This window comes from Mesocricetus auratus, unplaced genomic scaffold, assembly GCF_017639785.1.
Source record: "Mesocricetus auratus isolate SY011 unplaced genomic scaffold, BCM_Maur_2.0 Super-Scaffold_4256, whole genome shotgun sequence".
NCBI classification, from domain to species: domain Eukaryota; kingdom Metazoa; phylum Chordata; class Mammalia; order Rodentia; family Cricetidae; genus Mesocricetus; species Mesocricetus auratus.
The window spans coordinates 3,689,682-3,707,998 of record NW_024429182.1 but is presented as its reverse complement, the minus strand read 5'-3'; the positions used below and the strand labels follow the sequence as shown (position 1 = coordinate 3,707,998).

Here is an 18,317-nt window from a genome sequence, read left to right as displayed (position 1 = left end):
CGGCTCTCCTTGAAACCAGCCCTGGCCGCCATATGTGCGCCACAGTCTGCGGCGGCTGCTGGGTTCATAGTCATCCTCCTTCTCCCCACTTCTCCTTCTGACTCTCCCCTGTCCCCGGCTCCGTCACAGCCGGCTTTCGGTCCTTGTGTGTGGATGGGACTGTAGCGCACGGACTCAGGAGACTGTAGGGATTCGGAACCCTGCCAATAAGAAGGGAGGCAGAGGAAGATTGTGCACGGCTGAGCAGACAGCCTCTCTGATTGATTCCCGTGGGCTCAGCAGCCCAGATGCCTTCCTTCACCGGCTCTGTGGTCGGTCCTGACTCCTAATCTCCACACTATCTCCCTCACACGCTAACTGAAGTTGCTTTTGTTGCTGTTTGTTTTTTGCTTCTTTTATTCCTGTTTTTGCTCTTGAAACCTAAGTAAGTTTAAATGATGTAAAAACCCCTGCTCTGTGGACTGTGGAACAGCGGCTGCCTGGAGCTCCAGGGAAGAGCTCGATTGTCATTTCATGGTTACTCTTTCAGAGTTTCTGCTTTCATTTTGTTTTGTTTTCGGTTTTGAGGTGGAAACGGGGTCTTACAGAGCTCATGCTGGCCTTGAACTTTTGGTTGAGGCTGGCTTTGAATCCCTAACCCTCCTGCCTTCACTTTCCGGAGTGCTGGGATGGAGGACCCGTGGCCCACCATGCTGGCTCGGTCGCACACCCATGCGGATGTACTCAGCTGAGTGCGTGTCAAGGCAGTAAATCCCGTGTGATAGTCAGCTTCCTTTTCTTCTTTACAACAGGAACCCTGCTCAGGGCTGTACTGCCTCGTGGGCAGGCAACTGTTGTCACCATACTGGTCCTTAGAAACCCACCCTGCTCAAATGGACGCTGATATTCCCGGAACAGCACTAAAGCTGTGATGTTCTCTACCGTGCAAGGGTTCTACCAAATCCGGGGCGAGTTTGTACTCTACAGCCTATCACATGGGCCAAGCCACTTTACCAGCCTCCTAGTAAGTTGCTCCTCTCCTCTCCTCCTCTCCTCCCCTCCTCACCCGTTCCCTCCCCTCCCCTCTCCTTTCTTCTCCTCTCCTCCCCTCCCCTCCCCCACTCCCTGCCCTGGCCATCTCTGTTTGTTTTTTCTGGACAGGGTTTCTCTATGCAGCCTTGGCTGTCCTGGAACTCTCTCTGTAGACCAGGTTGGCCTCAAACTCAGAAATCCTCCTGCCCCTGCCTCCCCAGTGCTGGAATTAAAGGCCTGTACCACCACTGCCCACTTTCTGTCTGTCTTGCTCTCTCTCTATGTTATTTTATTTTGTGCATATTTGTGTTTTCCCTGTCTGTATGTCTGTGCTGTGCACCACAAGAGGGCCTAGACTCCCCCGGAATTGGAATCACAGGAGGTTGTGAGTGCCGCTTGCGCGGGTGCTGGGAATCTTAGGTCCTAAGAGAAGTCAGCGCTCTTAACCCCACCTTAGCAGTCAAATACACACACAGTTTTCTGCTCCTTTGCAAGTCTGTAACTGTTTTATGATACAGACTGGGCCCTCATTATCCCTGCATGCTATTCCTGGTAGACTTTTAATAATGCCTTAATGATGTTTTGTGGATTAAATCAGAAGTGAAGGAAAGTTGCTTTGCCAGATTTCCCCTTAAGACAAGCGCTTGAAGAAATGTTACGGACTTCATATTTATTGAGCACTTAGCATTTGCCAGATCCTATGCCAAGGTTTTTATTTACTTATTTTTTTTGTTACAGTTTTAGTTAACTTATTTTGTGAGCCACTGTGCGGGTGGTGCGTGTGTGTGTGTGTGTGTGTGTGTGTGTGTGTGTGTGTGTGTGTGTGCACACCGATGTGGAAGTCAGTTCTCTCTTTCCACCACGTGGGGTGTGGGGGTGGGGTGGAACTCGGGCCATCAAGGTTGACGATTGACAGCAGGAGCTTCTACTCTCTGAGCCGTCCTCCCTTCTTAATGACGAGGCGTTTTTGTTTTGAAGGCAGATTACATACCACATTTAATCACCCCAACTATCATCTTAAACAGTCATGATAATAATTAGCCTTCACTCTTGCAGATGAGGAATGAGGACACACACAGAGACAACTTGCCCAAGATCCTGCCTATTAATAGAATCAAGTGGGCTGAATCTGGTTCCTAAGCCTATGATATTTCTACTTTGTCACTGCACATCTGTTACTATCATTGCTGAAATTCTTGCCTGTGTTTTGTGAATGACTCTGTGTGTGTGTGTGTGTGTGTGTGTGTGTTTATAATCTCCCCAAAGGCAGGAATTAATATGTTGTGAAGGCTCCTTAAACTCCTACTGGAGGAAACTGAAGGAGGAGAAGGAAAGTGGAAGTGATGGGAAGAAGGAAGGAGGAAGGAGGAAGGCACCTGTGGGCGGAGCTTGGCCAACTTTCAAGCTTGGCAGGCATCAGGCTTGCAAAGAGACTGGACTAGGGAAACGCTGCCTCATCACCCTGAGACATATTCCCAACATCACCGATTGCTTCCCTCGAGGGAGTGATTCAACTTTGTGTCCACCGCGGGATGATAGTCGACGATAAGTACTCTCCAGCACCGCTCTCCTCTGTGCAGGGTACGCAGGCTCCCAGCCCGCCTCAACAGGACTTTCCTTTCTGTCTGGCAAATGCTGAACCATTTTGCTTAACCATCAAGTCTCCAGATAGACAAAGCAGACAGGGTGCGGGCTAGCCCCACCCCTCGCTAGGATGCACGCAGAGAAGTAATTGCACAGTTGCGTTTATATGTACGTCGTGGATGGACATAACTCATAGCCGTATTTCCTGTAAGTTACACTGCTGGGAGTACAACTTTGGTTGTGTTTTCCCCTGCCGTGTCTCAGTCTCCTTACCTACAAAATAGGAATATGGAGACGGTTATGAGAATTAAATAAGTTTGTATATACGATGTGCTTAGCGTAGTACTCAAGAGACAGTAGCCACCGATGTTGTTGTTGGAGGTAGAATAGCGTCATGCCCCCTCCTGTGCCGTCCTGGAGCAAAGCAGCACATTAAACTGTGATTCACTATGAGTCGCTCGGAGTCTTTTCATGGTGTTTCCCAAAATGGCGGTTCACCATGCGGAGGAACACAGAGCAGTGCCTCGATATAGATTTGAGAATCATGGTGGACCCAGGAACCCTGTGAGGGAGAAGCAGGCCTCTGATCCACACAGAACAAAAGGCAAATTTAGTGTGCATTTAATGTAGTTTGGGCCTTAAGGACTTTATGCGAGGGTGCTGGGTAGCAGCAAGCCCAGGGGACAAGGCCTCTCCTCTCAGTCCAGTTCCCCAGTTTCTCTGGGATTTCACCCCTTCTTTCTGAAAATCGACTGTGTACACAGGTGTGATCGTGGCCACCATGTTATCTCCTGCATCTCAGTTTTCTAGCTTCAAACTTCCTGAAAGAAGCCCATGAATGAACAATTATTGACTAAGCCAGAGTTGATGCTGGAGAAATCACTTTGAGGAGGGGACTTCAGGATAAGGATGGATAACTTCACTGGACATGAGTACAGGCATGTGCACGCGTGCACACACACACACACACACACTTGCAAGTATATGGGTCTAGAGAACTTGTGTCTAGAGCCAAGATAGACTTTCCCTTGGGCATAGGAAGACCCACATTTTCCTAGCTTAAAAAAGAGTTTCGCTTCTCTTCGTGAAGAGTTTCCATGGAGAGGCTGGCGTTGTGGGAGAGAGTAGGAAGAAGACTGCTCACGCCATTCCTCACCGGAGCCCATCCTTGCTGCTGCTGCTGCTCTCTCTCTTATCCACGGCTGCCCATGGCTCACACGGCGCTTCTTACACCCATGGTTCCTGAACCTCTTCACATGCTTCTCAGAGGTGAGAAGAACAGACTGGCTTGATGGAGAGCTAATTTAGCTTGTGATCACACACCTGAGGAAGGAAGTGTCAGACGTACCCCCATCGTCCCAGATATAAAACACAAAAAAGAAGGAGCCCCTCTTCAGCAAACCACAGCTTTCTAGTTACCCACAGATCAATGGAACCCCTGCTCACTAAGGAAAGGGAGGGCACACTGAAGAACGGCATCTGATGTCAGCTGTGGCGACGGCAGTTTGCTCTGGGAACACCGTCGTGGTAGGGGAAATGAGGGCCGGCATCCAGCCGTTAAAGCAGAGTCTGAGTGCTTCGGGCTGAGGGTTAAGTGATGAGAGGATGCGTAGCAGGCTGAGTATCCCTGACCTGGAGTGCTTGGCACTGGAAATGCCTGGATTGTTTTTCTTTTTCCTGCCTGACTTTGCAATATTTGCAAACACATGACATATTTGTGGTATGGGACCCAAGCCTAAGGACACAAAGACGATTTGAATTTCACATACATTTCCTACAGATAATTTTATGCAGGGTTTATATTGCCTCTGGGTTTTAACTGTGTCCTCTTATATGAGGGCAGCTACAGAGCTTTCCCAGTTTAGGCCCTGTTAACGCCCAAATCACTCCTCATTTGGGGACATCCCAAGACGTTGTGTTTTAAGATTGTGGGGTGCTCTGGTTGAAGTATGATCTCACTGGTTTCTTACAACAGCCCCTGTGATGATACTGTTTCGGGGACCCTGGACATTGTCCTTTCTTATTTGGCAAGGATTTGGCTTAGCTAGAAACACTGACTCTCTTACAGTTTGCAAAACAGTTTCCTGCATGGTTCCTATGCTGTTCTCGCTCTTCACACCTGCTTGGAAGGTTCTTCCCATTTCTCAGGAGGGGAAAACATGGCCCAGGAGATGGATGGTGAGTTCAGGGTCTGAGCATCAGAGCTTTCAGAACACCCACTTGAGCCAGTGTGGGGGGACCAAATGCTTCTCACGCACCTGAGGGATTTGGAAGCGTTTGCCCCAAAAGTCCAGAGGCGAAACATTGCTTTAGTAGTTCAGTTCCAGTGGGAAACTGAAGAAGTCACGGTATGTCAGTGATTTAACCCTTCGGAATCTGTTGCACCCTCTGAAAAATATATAACAATAAAAACAGCTTCACGCCAGGGGACTTGCACGTTTTACCTCAGTCACCCTTCCTTTAACTCTAGAAGATTGGTGCTGCTGTCCTTAAGACGCAGGACTCAAGTTAAAACCATTCCGTTCTCCTATTTCCTTTGCTGGGGATTGAACCCAGGGCCTTCCCAGCTTAGGCAAGAAGTATGCCACCAAACCACATCCCCAGCCATTTCCAGACCATTTGCATAATTGCAAAGAAAAAAAGGAGGTAGAAATAATACATAGTAAGTATTCAGCACACATTCCTGACTTTGAATGTGAGGTAACAAACAGCTTTCATTAGCTACTCATACAGGGACATTGACCAAACAACTACCACTAAATTGCAAGCACTGGGATGGTTAATCCCTGAGGCCCCTCTGATCAACTAGGTCACAGTTTGAGCATATCCAGTCATGTCTTGCCTAAAGGGGATTTCTAGAAAGAGTGTGGCAGTAACTGAACTCAACCACAGAGATGACTCAAGTCTTTCTTTAGTTAGAGATTTCCTGACTTTTTGAAAGTCTGGACTTCTTACTCCTCCTGTGTCCTACATTATCATTGACTCTGCCTCTGTCTCCCAGAATCCTCCTCGACTCCTAGTCCCACCTATCTTGCTTCCCTATTGGCCAACAGTGATTTATTCATTAATTCGTTAACCAAAGGGAGACATATACACAGGAGGACTTCCCCCATCGCCCACCCCCTCCCATATCCTTCCCTCCTTCTTTCTTGCAGTCTCTTAGGGGACCATGCATGAGGGAGGCCACAGCAGATACCAGGACTCGAGGTCGGCATTCTCAGCCTCGAGATCTACGAGAAGTATTTCTTCATAAATTAATCAGTGTGTGGTACTCTGTGATAGCAACAGGAAAGACCGAGTCACTGGGCATGTACAGAGGACAGACAGGAGTCAAGCAGGATCTCGTTTATTGTTTAACAGCAAAGCCGTCTTAAAGTTTAAAAAAAAACCCCGCAGGGCAGGAGAAGTATTACCCAGTGATTTAAAGATATTCCCATCATGTATCTGTGTCCTATCTCCTCTTGGGCATGGTCTGCGAGTGTGATGACCTCATCTGTCGTGAGCGTGGGCAGCCAATTGTTTTTCTTAGTAAACACTTGAAGCCTCGCCTTCCGTAGCTCCCTCCCAGTGCCGTCTCATAATGACTCCGGGGGTCAGTTGGGCCACTCCCTCTTCTGGCGGGACATGATCTGTGCTCCCCCACATCCAGCTGACCCAGTCCCACATCCCTCTTGCCTAGGCGTGGAGACCGTCACAAACCAGGAATGCCGATGTTTGTCGAGTGAATGAATGAATGAATGGAGAGCTCCTGCGAGGCTTCATCCCTTCGCCCCCGAAAGGGGAGCAAAGCCGATTCTGCCAGCTTCCTGTCACCATGGAAAAATGCTTACTGTAGCTGAAACGTGAAGACCAAAGGTCACACATCACGCACAGTCTTAGGACTGCCAGTCTTTGGTCAACTGGCGTGCCGGCTCCCACGCCCACGAGGCAGAGCTATGCGGTAGCAGCAGGAGGCGATAGGAACATCTTCCCCGGGGTGAGGGAGCAAAGAGATAGAAGGGGACAAGGGAGGGTCCCCACCCTCTCTGAAGCACGTGACAATGACCTGCAGACCTCTGAGGGGGCTCCTCCAGGTACAGGCCCCACCCCCAATGGCGCTAAGCGGGGGGGGGGTCAGCGCCCTGGCCTCTCGGGGGACACCGTAGCAGAGACTTATGGAAGGAATTGAGTGGCAGAATTGGCATGAGGCCCTTAGCACAGAAGCTAAAACGCCAGGCTAAGATGTGGATATGGTAACGACTATGAGGCCATTTTTGCATGAGTCGCCTTTGGAGAAAAGGGAGAGGGCCAAGCTCCGTCCTTCGGTTTAGATGCTGAAAATAAACAAGAAGGCGCTGGGTTTGTGAGTCACTTTTTAGCTTCTTTTGTGTGTGTGTGTGCGTTCTGGCGGTGTTTGAGATTTTCCAATACTGAACCTGTGGGGTGAATGCAGAAATGAAAAGGTCAGGTCACCGGAATTTCAGTTTTCAGGCAGCGTCAAACCGGGAGGCTTTTCTCCTGCTCTTTTGAATGTCCCGTCCCTCCGACCCTTTGGATGTGGGTGTCGTCGTCCTTACCTCCTCTCCTCCCTTCCCTCTTTTTAGTCAAGTGTAAAGGGAGCGTTTGAAGTGAACATAAAGCAAGAACGGCAACTTAGTTAGGAAGCTCTTATTCCTTCAAAGGGACGTGCCGGCTGTTTAACATGGAGTCCCTTGAGCTGCAGCCATTCATCGTGATAACTGTATTTGATCTCTCTCTGAAGTCAGAAGATTTCACTGCGGAAACGGGGATCTTTGTTGGGATTTACTGGACATTGGAAGAGGCGGGGGCGGGCGGGGGGTCTTAATGCGTCTTAGACAAGGGTGCCAGAGGGTGAAGTGGTATGTGCGGTCGGATACTGGGGCACAGGGCAGAAGTCACCAAGCAAGCTGCCCATCCTACCTCATCTTCAGACTGTCTCAAGAGGGAGCACTGCCGCTGGAAGGAGTCCTAAGACTCAGTGCTCCCTGGACAATGGAAAGGTCCTCCCATCCAGCTGAACCCAAGAGACTCCTGGGAAATGAGGAACCGTAGCAAAAATGATTTGATTTCTGTTCCTCATCCAAGATGGACCACATTAAAACCTCACCCTGGTAAATCCTAGATGTTACATCTTCTGCATCCCCCTAAGTTTTCTGGAAGTGTCTCCTGTGCAGCCGGAATTGAGAGCCAGACTGATGACAGGAGCACAGGAGCAACCCTGACAGAGAGAATGTGCTTTTCCTGGAGACCTGGGGAAGGCAGAAAACCCAAAGGTGTTTAGTGATAGTATCCACAGTGACTGTCCTGGTGCTGCATAACGAGCATTTTTCCTGCCAGCCTGGTCCCAGAGCCCCAGCAGTCCCAAATGAACATGCAGGACGCTATATTAATTATGAAGCTGTTGGCCGTTTGCTATGGCTTCTTGTTGGGTAGGTCTGACTTGATTATTAACCCATAACTGCTAATCTGAGTATTTCCACGTGGTTTTCTCTTACCGGAGAAAGGGTCCAGACCTCTTACTCCTCTCGCTTCCTGCGGGGTGACTGACTGTGCATCCCTTTTCTCCACCTCTCCTAGTCCCACCTGTCTTGCTTCCCTATTGGCCAACCGTGCTTTATTCATCAACCAATAAGACAATCGCATACACAGAAGATCGCTCCCCATCAGTGCTGTCAGTATTAAAACCATTCATTGAACACTACATGTGTTAGATATTTGTTTCAGTTATGGTTTCTGTAGCTGTGACAAGACACTGTGACCATGGCGACTCTTATAAAGAGTTAGTCCCAGCACTCGGGAGGCAGAGGCAGAGGCAAGCGGATCTCCGTGAGTTCGAGGCCAGCCTGGTCTACATAGTGAGTTCCAGGACAGCCTCCAAAGCGATACAGAGAAACCTTGTCTTGAGAAAAAAAACAAAAAAAAATGAAAAACATTTAATTGGGGCACGGCTTATAGTTCAGAGGTTTAGTGCATTATTGTTGTGGCGGGAAGCACAGCACACAGACAGGCATGATGCTGTAGAGTAGCTGAGAGTTCTACGTCTGGGTAGGCAGGCAGTCGATAGAGACCCTGGGTCTGTCCTGAGCACTTGAAACCTCAGAGTCCACCTTCACAGCGACACACTTCCTCCAGTAAGGCCACACCTACTGGAATAAGGCCACACCTGTAGAGAGAAGCCTTTTCCTGTCCAGCTGCTTTGGTTTTTCCCTACCAGCCGCCTGGGCTCTGCCGCGTTATTGTCCCCAAATAACACACAAGACGCTGTATTAATTATGAAGCTGTTGGCCTTGCTTGTTTCTTACTGGCTATCTCTGACTTAAGTATTTATCCCATAATTGCCAATCTAAGTATTTCTCTTACCAGAGAAAAGGGCCCGGGCGTCTTACCCCTATGGCGGTTACATCTTGACTCCTACCCAAGTCCCACCTATCTTGCTTCCCTATTGGCCAACAGTGCTTTATTGACATATATACAGGACTTCCCCCATCACACACCTACTGGAACAAGGCCACACCTACTGGAACAAGGCCACACCTCCTAACAGTGTTACTCCCTGAGTCTATGGGGGGCATTTTTTATTAAATGGCCACAATAGTTAAATTCATAATAGCCCCATGAATGTTACTGAATGGAAAAAAAAGAAATAAGAAGGAAAGGAAAGGAAAGATGACTACTCCTGGGTGCAGTGAAGAAGAAAGTTTGTTGTAGATATGTGGGGTTGCATAGCTAGAGGCAGAGACGCCGGAGAATCCAGAGTGGACATGACCAGACTGAGCTGTGTGAGGACTCAGGCACTATGCTGGCCCGCCCCTGTCACCTGGCAGGATGCACTCAGGCAGTACCCTGGTCAGCCCAGGGTTCCATGGTTGCATTGTCTGCACGCAGGTGCAAAGGACCCCTTTAAAAGACCCTGCCACTTAGGCTCTCTTTCCCGCTCTTCCCCTGGGGCAGTCAGGACTTTTCTTGTCCCCCTCTTCTCTTCTGTCCTCTCTCTGTCTCTGTGTCTCTTTACCTCTTTTCTGACCTCCCCCTCAATAAGACTTTCAATATGAGTTCCGTCTACAGGTCTCTGTTTCCCCATCGGCCCACTATCCATCACCTGCCCTGGGACCGTGACCAGTGTGGGATCAGGGACCTGCACCATGTGGCCCCAACCCATGCCCCGTTATTCCTAATAAGCTGTACCATGTGAGGAGAGCAGTAGGTGACAGAGAGAGAAGGAAAAGGGGGAGGGAAAAGAACGGAACCAGGTGCAGCCTCCGGGAGGCCCAAAGGTACACAGAGAGCGCTGGTAACTAAAGTATGTCAGGGACCTCCGCCACAATCCAGCCCTAGCATTATCAACGCCCTCCTCCTAGAGAGGACATGACTCCAGGCCACACTGCAGAAATACCGCTTCTTGAGACAGGAAGCAAGTTCCGAGAAACAGGCTCGTGGCTTATCCGTCAGTTAAAGATTAAGAAGATTAAGCCTAGTGAAAATTACCAAGTCACTTGGGCGATAGGCTTGAGCAATAGAGGCTGAGATTGTGAAAGATAGAATTGAAACCTGCAGTTAGGTTACCAGGCTACGCAGGATGGCCTAACCCCTCCCACTGACCTTTACCCCACCAGCCTCTTCCCCTCCTCACTTGCCACCTATGGCCCCTATATAAACCCCTTTGGGATGAATAAAGGTGGTCGGCTTGATCAGAATACCGTCTTGCCGTCCGTTTCTTTGTACCCCTTGTCCCCCGTTTTCTCCTAGGTGTCCTCGGTCTTACATTGGCTGTCCCTCTCGTCGGATGGGTCAGAAATGCTCGGGTTATTGTAGGGGAGGGCAGTCAAGGGAAGGGCAGTCCGGCCCCTGGGCTGCAGAGTGCAGGGTAGGGGATGGGATACGCTAGCCGGGAGGACCCTGTAACAGGTAGGAACCGAGGGAGAACCTGTTAGCCCGATCCGCTCTGTTACCTTAAATAGGCACCTCAGCCAGTTGTCCTAGGTTTGAGACCTACCAGCTACCGCAGATGAGGAATCAGAGGCACAAGAACTCACTTTGTTTCTCAAACATGCAACTGTTGAAGCTGAGGATCGGTCTTTCCCTGGTGCACTTGGGTCTGCCTGCCACGTTAGCCATAGCGAGCTGGGGTCCTGCCGTGAACAGTCAGCGTTTCACCTCTTCCTTGTTAGCGGAGACACCCACTGTCCGGTAACCTCTCCCTAAAAAGCAGAGTAAAGCTGATCAAAGCGACGTAAGATGTCTCTCTCTCTCTCTCTCTCTCTCTCTCTCTCTCTCTCTCTCTCTCTCTCTCTCTCTCTCTGCATTTGTTAAGTTATGCAGAGCGTGTGTTACCACAGCGTGCTCATGGAGGTCAGAGGACAATGCACGGGAGCTATGTTCTCTTTCCACACATGGGTCCTGGCATCCACATTCAGGGCCGCAGGCTTGGGGAGGGTTGTGAGTAGGAATCATCTTGTCAGGTCCTCCATCTCTCATTTTAAGGAGTCACAAATGACAGACCAAGAGTGAGTTGTGATTTCTTTGGGCATCTAATTTGTGGCACAAACACATGGCATAAGTTAGTTTCAAGTTTTCCATAATTGCTCATTAATCAGTTAGTGATGTAAGATAAAGCAATAAGAGGATCCCGCTCCCCTACCCCCCAACCCCGCCACCGCCGCCGTGGTCATTCCTTCTGTGGCAGTCATTCCTGGCTATGTAATCAGCCAGTTGGGTTACTGAAACAGATGGGGCATGTTTCTTCCAAAATTTCAAAACCGAAAATGATTCCTATTCCGTCTGGTGATAAATGTCAGTTAAAATAGTTTTCCCTTCATGGGGGAAAAGAAGAATTACTTTAAAAGAATATCAACCCTGATTGCCAAGAGCAATTTGTTTCTGCAGTAAAACAAACAAAATAAACCAAAATGACCGCCCCACCCCCCAAGGCTAGGAACAGGCTGTTTTTGGAGGGGAAGTTGCATCTGGGGATTTTCACAGAGCCTTTGTAAAAAAGTTCCAGCGACCTAGGCGTTTAGCATAACTAACGGTTCTTGTCAATTTAGGAAAGTTAGATGGGGCTGTGTTGACAAAGATGAAGGGATCTTTGATGCTGAAGTCATCACTTAGCTGGGCATAAATACCGTTCGCAAAATACGCCTCGTGTTCATTACTGCAGGGTTGTCTGGTAACACTGTGCTAAGTCCTCTTTGTGAGATAAGCAAGCCAAGCCCAATGCTGGGCCCTGGAGGCCAACACTCAAAGCTGAGGCAAAGCTGGGGTAGGAGGACCAGGGTTCAAGGCTAGCAAAACTGTGAACTTGACTTGAATTTAAAGGGCTTATTTACATAAGCTTTAAAAAACTCTCTCTCTCTCTCTCTCTCTCTCTCTCTGTGTGTGTGTGTGTGTGTGTGTGTGTGTGTGTGTGTGTCTGTGTGCACATGTCCAGAGAGAGACCGGAAGAGGGTGTCATATCCCTTGGAGCTAGAGTTACATGTAGTTGTGAACCACCCACCTTGGGTGCTGGGAACCAAACCCAAGGCCTCTAGAAGAGCAGCAAGTGCTCTTAACCACCGAGCCATTGCTCTGGTCCCTTTGCTAGACATCTTTTCATTGGTGTCTTTACCTATGCTATCAGAAGGCAGAACTACAAAAAGTATGCATTTGAAAAGGCCTTGGAGTGACTAAGTACCCACTTGCATAAAAGTCAGTTGCCTGAAATATTCTTTTTAATCGCAAACCACTCTTTATTCCTTATTTGGGGTTTTATATAGCAGGTCACTCTGTCTCTGTGAATATATGTATATATGCACGTGTGTGTGTGTGTGTGTGTGTGTGTGTGTGTGTGTGTGTATACGTGCAAAGTCCAGAGATCAACCTCAGGCCCGGCTCCTCAGGTCATATCCACCTTGTATTTTGGAACAGGGTCTCTCATTGACCTGAAACTCACCAAACAGATTGCACTGAGTCTTTAGGTGACTAGAGAAACAAACAGGTGTATGAGTGCTCGTGGCAGATGGACGCACACTAATCATAAATCACTAAAAAATAAAACCTTTGTGGTTATCTTGAGGGTTAAAAACAAACAGCGTGACTATCAAGCAACATAAAATTGTCTCGTGTGAAAATGTCCCGGATATTTCCCGAGCCAAGCTAGACACGATGGTCAAGATCTTGATGCGTTCTGACTGGGTAGAATGAAGTCTACAGATAGCGCCTGCCGGAAGCAACACCCCAGTCTTGGGAGTGTGCATGAGAAACAACTTGAGAGCAGCTGGCAGGAACCGCGGTGCCCCGCGGGAACCCCGTGTCAGTGCCCAGTACATGGGGGCGCATGCGCTTTGTGACACCCGCAGCCTCTTTTCTAGACTTGATGCTCGTGTCTGCAAGCAGCTAGGAACACTTTACGGACCGGGCAGCAGGGGAGCGAGCGCATACTTACCTCGACTCCGCCTGCGGCTGACTCACCTGTGCCTCTGTTCTCTCTCTCCCGGCGCGGTTCACGTTGGACCGTTGGGAATAGAGTCCGTGTAATAAAGGGACAAAGGACTGGCCAGCCTTCCCCTTTTATGTGTGCCCCATTGTGTCTCTAACAGGGATGATGGACATGCTAACAAACGCTTATCGAGCGCCTCCCGATTGGGTTTGTGTAGGCTGATGGCATTAAAGCCCAGAGCCCAGGAGCACAGCCCATCTGCCCCAGCGCTTCCCCTTGAGGTAGCCTGGGTGTGGGGTAGATCTATAGAGATAGGCTAACGGAGAATAGGAAATCACCTGCGTGTGCTCGTTGTGGGGCACACTGGCAAGCTGGGCCAGCACACGGGGCTTTCTAGACACAGTCACTCCGAGGAAAATGAGATTTAAAGCAACCGTGAGGGAGCCTGAGCACACTTGTTGGAAGAGGAATGGGGGAGCACCGTTTCCCTTCTCCTGAGAGGCTGCCCCTCCAGCTTCCCTCCCCCCTGCTGCTGTGATGAAACACCCTGACCAAAAGCAGTGCTGGCACCCCTTTAACCCCAGCACTTGGGAGGCAGAGGCAGGCAGATCTCTGTGAGTTCCAGGACAGCCTGGTCTACAGAGTGAGTGCCAAAACAGCCAGGGCCACACAGAGAAACCCTGTCTTAAAAAAAAAAAAATCTGGAGCAGGGCATTGGTGGTGCACGCCTTTAATCCTAGCACTCGGGAGGCAGAGGCAGGAAGATCTCTGCGAGTTCCAGGACAGCCTGGTCTACAGAGTGAGTGCCAAGACAGCCAGGGCCATACAGAGAAACCCTGTCTCAAAAAAAAATATCTGGGCTTGAGTGAACACATTAAGTTTAATTAAAGCCCTTCCTGGGCATTGCTAAGCTTCCCTTCTCTTACCACGTAAACTTTTGACTTCTTCTCCCTGTTCATTGTTCCCTGTGCTGGCCTCTGAGTTCAGCCATTTCCAGAAGGTAAACTGAAGCTCATATAGACATCCAGTCCCCTATCAGCGAGCACCACTCAGGCCTGTCTGCCCAAGGCTTCCCACCTTGGCCGTCTGTCTTGTACTACACGTTAACACTATGCTTTCTGGTGTCTCTACTGCTGTGCAATGCGGTCAGTGTATCTCATATATGAGACTTAAGAGATGATACTAGATCCGTGATCGATGGTTTCCAGACTGCCACTGTCTAATCCTGTGATTGCTGAAGCAGTGATTTCTCATGCCGGATCTATTATTGGGAGAGTTTCCCCAGCCCATCTGTGGCCACCGCGGGAGAGAGACTGGAGACTGGATCTCGCTCCATGCCTGCTTTGCCACTCGCCACAACGGAATGCCCCCCCAGCCCACCCCACCCCCATCCTGTCCGCCACTGCTGTGAGACTCCTTGGCTCCACCCTTTCGTCTGCTTCTGCTAGGTGTTCTGGGTCCGTCTCTGGGCTCCACGGAAAGCCTCCGGTCCAGTCTACCTTACAGGGATCCTCACCTTTCCTCTCTGCTCCTTGGGAAGTGTCACCATTTGCTGTACTTAGCTCCAGGGGGAGGAGCTGACCCTTGGAGGGGTGGGGTCTGGGAACAGGAGGAGTGGTGCCAGATACCCAGCCCCACTGGGTGGAGTTTGGAGTGGGGGGGGGGGGGTGAGGCTTGAGCAGAGACTCCCAGCACAGAACACTGTTCGTATAGTCTTGGTAATTCCGTTTGTTTCATAAAGTCTACAGAATCAGATCAAGACCATAGAAAATGCCACCACCTTGTAGGTAAACAGCACTAAAAATGAATCTCTGAATTCTCAGAGAGAATGGGTCAAATCTGCTACAACCTCAGTGGCATTAACATTAATCCCTGGACTCTGTGTACTCAACTGCTGTCTCACGTGTATCTGTTCTTGTTTACAACTAGGACAATCTGCCTGTCTGGGTGTGTCCCACAGATGGCTCTCTTGAAGGTCAGCTAGGTTATAGACCATAAGGCCCTCTGTGCTCCCCAGCGTCAGCCGGAAGCAGTCGGATTGATTTTTACTACATTCCCTGAATGATTTTAGGGCCTCAGCTGGTCAGGGAAGAATGCCGGGCAGCTAGGTAAATATGATCAGCTTGGAGGGCATTGGGGAATGCCTCCCACCTTCACAGAGCCCCCTTTCCCCAAAACTGATGTTGGGTTGCTAGATAGATGCATAGTGTCTTGGAGGCTGTTGGAGAAGGATCCCCAATCACACAAGAGCAGCGACCTCTTCCAAAACTTCTGACACCACAGACTACCCAAGACACCAGAGTGAGGATGCCAACCTCATCCAGCTGAAAAGAATCACTGTGTCCCCTTCTCCATCCTGTATAAAACAAAAGCCAGGAGTGCTAGCTAATACCATGCCCGTTTTGAAAAGTTCCTCCATTTTTGTTAAACGGTGCCGGTTTTCCAGGACCACGGTAATCCCAGAACTAAAGCCTAGATTCGGGCCACGAGTTACCCCTGTAGAGTCCTGACAATCCTGGCCATAATAGATAGGTCCTAAATTCCTGCCACAGACATCTCCATGACAGTTCCCTGATAGTCCCAGAAGAGATGCTTATCAGTCACCTGACATTCTTTTATTCACTACTCATCTTTGTTTTACTTCTAGCAAAGGCCAATCTTGAGCAACAACAACAAAACAAGGAAGCTTTCCCTCAGTGCCTCTTTTCCCTACAGCCGCACTGGATGCTAAGCAGACACCAGGCTCTGTGTTACAGATTCCCCTCATTGCTCCTCTTGCCGCCATTGCCAAACAAACAGACACAGCTGGAAAAGGAATAATTTAAGCGAGGTGAGATAAAGTAACTAGTTAGTGTAGCAAGAATTTCAGAGGTAACCTGCTAGGACTTTTTTTTTTTTGAGAGGAAAAATATAGAAAGCTGATAAACATAAAATAATAAATTTCAAAGAGGGGAATAGCTGGATGTTTTATTTATGTTTTTAATAATAAAGGGACAGAGGAGAGTTGAAAAATACAAAGGCAGAACATTTTAAATCAAAGAAAATTATGAGTTTTTTTTTAAACTTGCAATTAATTTTAGTAACATCATAGAATAATTGCTACAGATAGAGTAGGAGAATTGAGGCTGGGCATTTGTGTGAATGATGATACCTTTGTATAAAAATAATTAGAACACAAATGATGAGCTCTAGGATGTCCTGAGGCTTTGGGGGAAATGCTGACCATGTAAACCAAAGGAAACGTGTCCACCTGGTAAAACAGTCTACCGGGCTCCTTGGTATCTGCAAGTCTTCTGGGAAACATGGGAAGTTGGCCCCAGATTCCCTGGTGATTCCATTCGAGCCATTACCCCCTCAAAGGCCACCGTGCCAGCACGAGATTACTGCTTTACTGTTTATTCATACATATTTTTCGTGTCTGGCTAGCTCTGAATGCCCATATTTTTTTTCTCTCTTAATGAGGCTGGATTTTTTTCCCCTTATTTTGAGTGATCATTTCCAGTTTCACCCTCTCCAATTTTTCTCTAATAAATATTTCTTTTTGACTAGCCTGCATGTTTAAAAGACGATTGGTTGAGCCAAGAATCTGTCAGTTAGGATGTTGTTATTTATGCAGAGGAGACACGGGGAGGGGGGTGGTTAATCTTAATGAATGACACTTCCATAAGCAACCCTCCTAGCCGTTAAAAATGGGGCTGTTGGTGATGACATCTTCAAGCCTGGAGTTTGGGGGGGATGTTTCCTAGTAAGTACTAAACCTTTCATTTTAATTCTCCTCTTAGTATCATTCATTATATAATTAGAGATGCCAGGATTGTTGCTAGGTTCAGTCTCCACTCAGGGGAAGCAAGTAGCCTCCTGGTATAATTGCCTCAAGGTAGACATAAAAAAAAATCTCCTGTTCAGTTGCCACTCTGCCTAAAACTCAAACGTTAGTTAACTCCTTGTGCTCATTCTATGTTTTGGTCTCTGTCTTTGTTAGGGTTTCTATTGCCGTGACGAGACACCATGACCACAGCAGCTCAGATCAAGAAAACATTTAATTGGGTAGCTTAGAGTCCAGAGTTTCAGTCCATTATCATCATGATGGGGAGCATGACAGGCGCAGTGCTAGAGTAGCAGCTGGGAGTCCTACATCTTGCAGGCAACAGGAAGTTGACTGAGACGCTGGGCAGTAACCTGAGCATAGGAAACCTCAAAGCCCACCCCAGCAGTGACACACTTCCTCCAACAAGGCCACACCCACTCCAACAAAGCCACACCTCCTAAGAGTGTCACTCCCTGTGAGATTATGGGGGGGGGCAATTACATTCAAACCGCCAGTCTCCTTTCTGAATACTTTGTTTATGCTGTGAACACAAAAGTCAGGAATGACTGTTGGTGGTTTCTCAGAGTTGTCCCCCATCACTGTTTGGAAACAAAGCATGACTGAGTGACATGCATGCTGTGTGTTTGCAGAAAGGGTGGAGGTTGTGTATGGGGGGGAGTGATGGAAGTGAATCTGTTGTGGGAATTCATTCTGCCAATAGGTTTGGGGTAATGACCCCTTTAAAGGAAAGAGGGGGCAGTCTCTCTGTCTGTCTCTGTCTCTCTCTGTGTCTGTCTCTGTCTCTCTCCCTTTCTCACTCTGTAGTCAGAGATCTCACTGCTGGTTCCATTCACTCCCGTGGCAGAATGGAAGACCATGGGGGGCTGTCTACCTTGGTGAGTGTTTTCTTATAAATCCTTGTTACCCATTCAAACAGGCTCTCGGTCTTATAGATTCACCTACATTTTGGTGCCCAACGTGGGACAGGACCCTGAGATTCAGCGTATGCTATACTGAACGAGCTAGCCGGGCCATTTCTATATTTTCTTGCGTTCCATACCAAAACTACTCTCAGGAATAGGTAGCCTATGCTATGATGTTCACGATCGATACAAAGTAAACGCTTGACCCTTCAAACTGTCTGAAACAGAGCAAATGCCCTAAATGAAAGAACCAGTCCTTAGCTGGAGTCCAAAGGTGTAATGGTAGCACTAGGGTGGTGACACCCCAACAACACCGGCCCCTCTGTGTGCTCCAGCACTCCCTTACCTCACCTGAACGCAAAGCACCAGGCTGTGAGCTTCTGCAGCATGAGTGACAACGGCAGGTCTAGAGGAGTTATCTAGCTTGCTTTCTTGTTCTCCTGTATCACGTGGCCCAACCAGATTCATGGCCCTTACTCTAAGGAATGGACAGAAGCCAACCAGTTAAATAGGGCTTTCCAGCTATTTAGATAACTCCAATGCTTCCGCTCATTTGGATTTTGAGCCTTCCAGAAAT

The 18,317-nt window shown here is 48.7% G+C and overlaps 1 long non-coding RNA gene across 3 annotated transcripts; it reads right to left on the bottom strand.

Moving 5' to 3' along the window:
- Positions 1-6,710: 6,710 nt before the first annotated feature.
- Positions 6,711-14,586, bottom strand: LOC121139148. Of its 3 annotated transcripts, none has more exons than XR_005876000.1 (4): positions 14,526-14,586; positions 10,927-11,123; positions 10,629-10,793; positions 6,711-7,844 (listed from the first exon to the last, which is right to left on the bottom strand). It is a non-coding gene; the product is annotated as an uncharacterized LOC121139148 (long non-coding RNA). The 3 variants fall into 3 exon arrangements; XR_005876004.1 differs by lacking the exon at positions 14,526-14,586 and having other exon boundaries at positions 6,711-7,010; positions 7,152-7,844; positions 10,927-11,187; XR_005876002.1 differs by lacking the exon at positions 14,526-14,586 and having other exon boundaries at positions 6,711-7,349; positions 7,516-7,844; positions 10,927-11,187.
- Between the last annotated feature and the right edge of the window lie 3,731 nt (positions 14,587-18,317).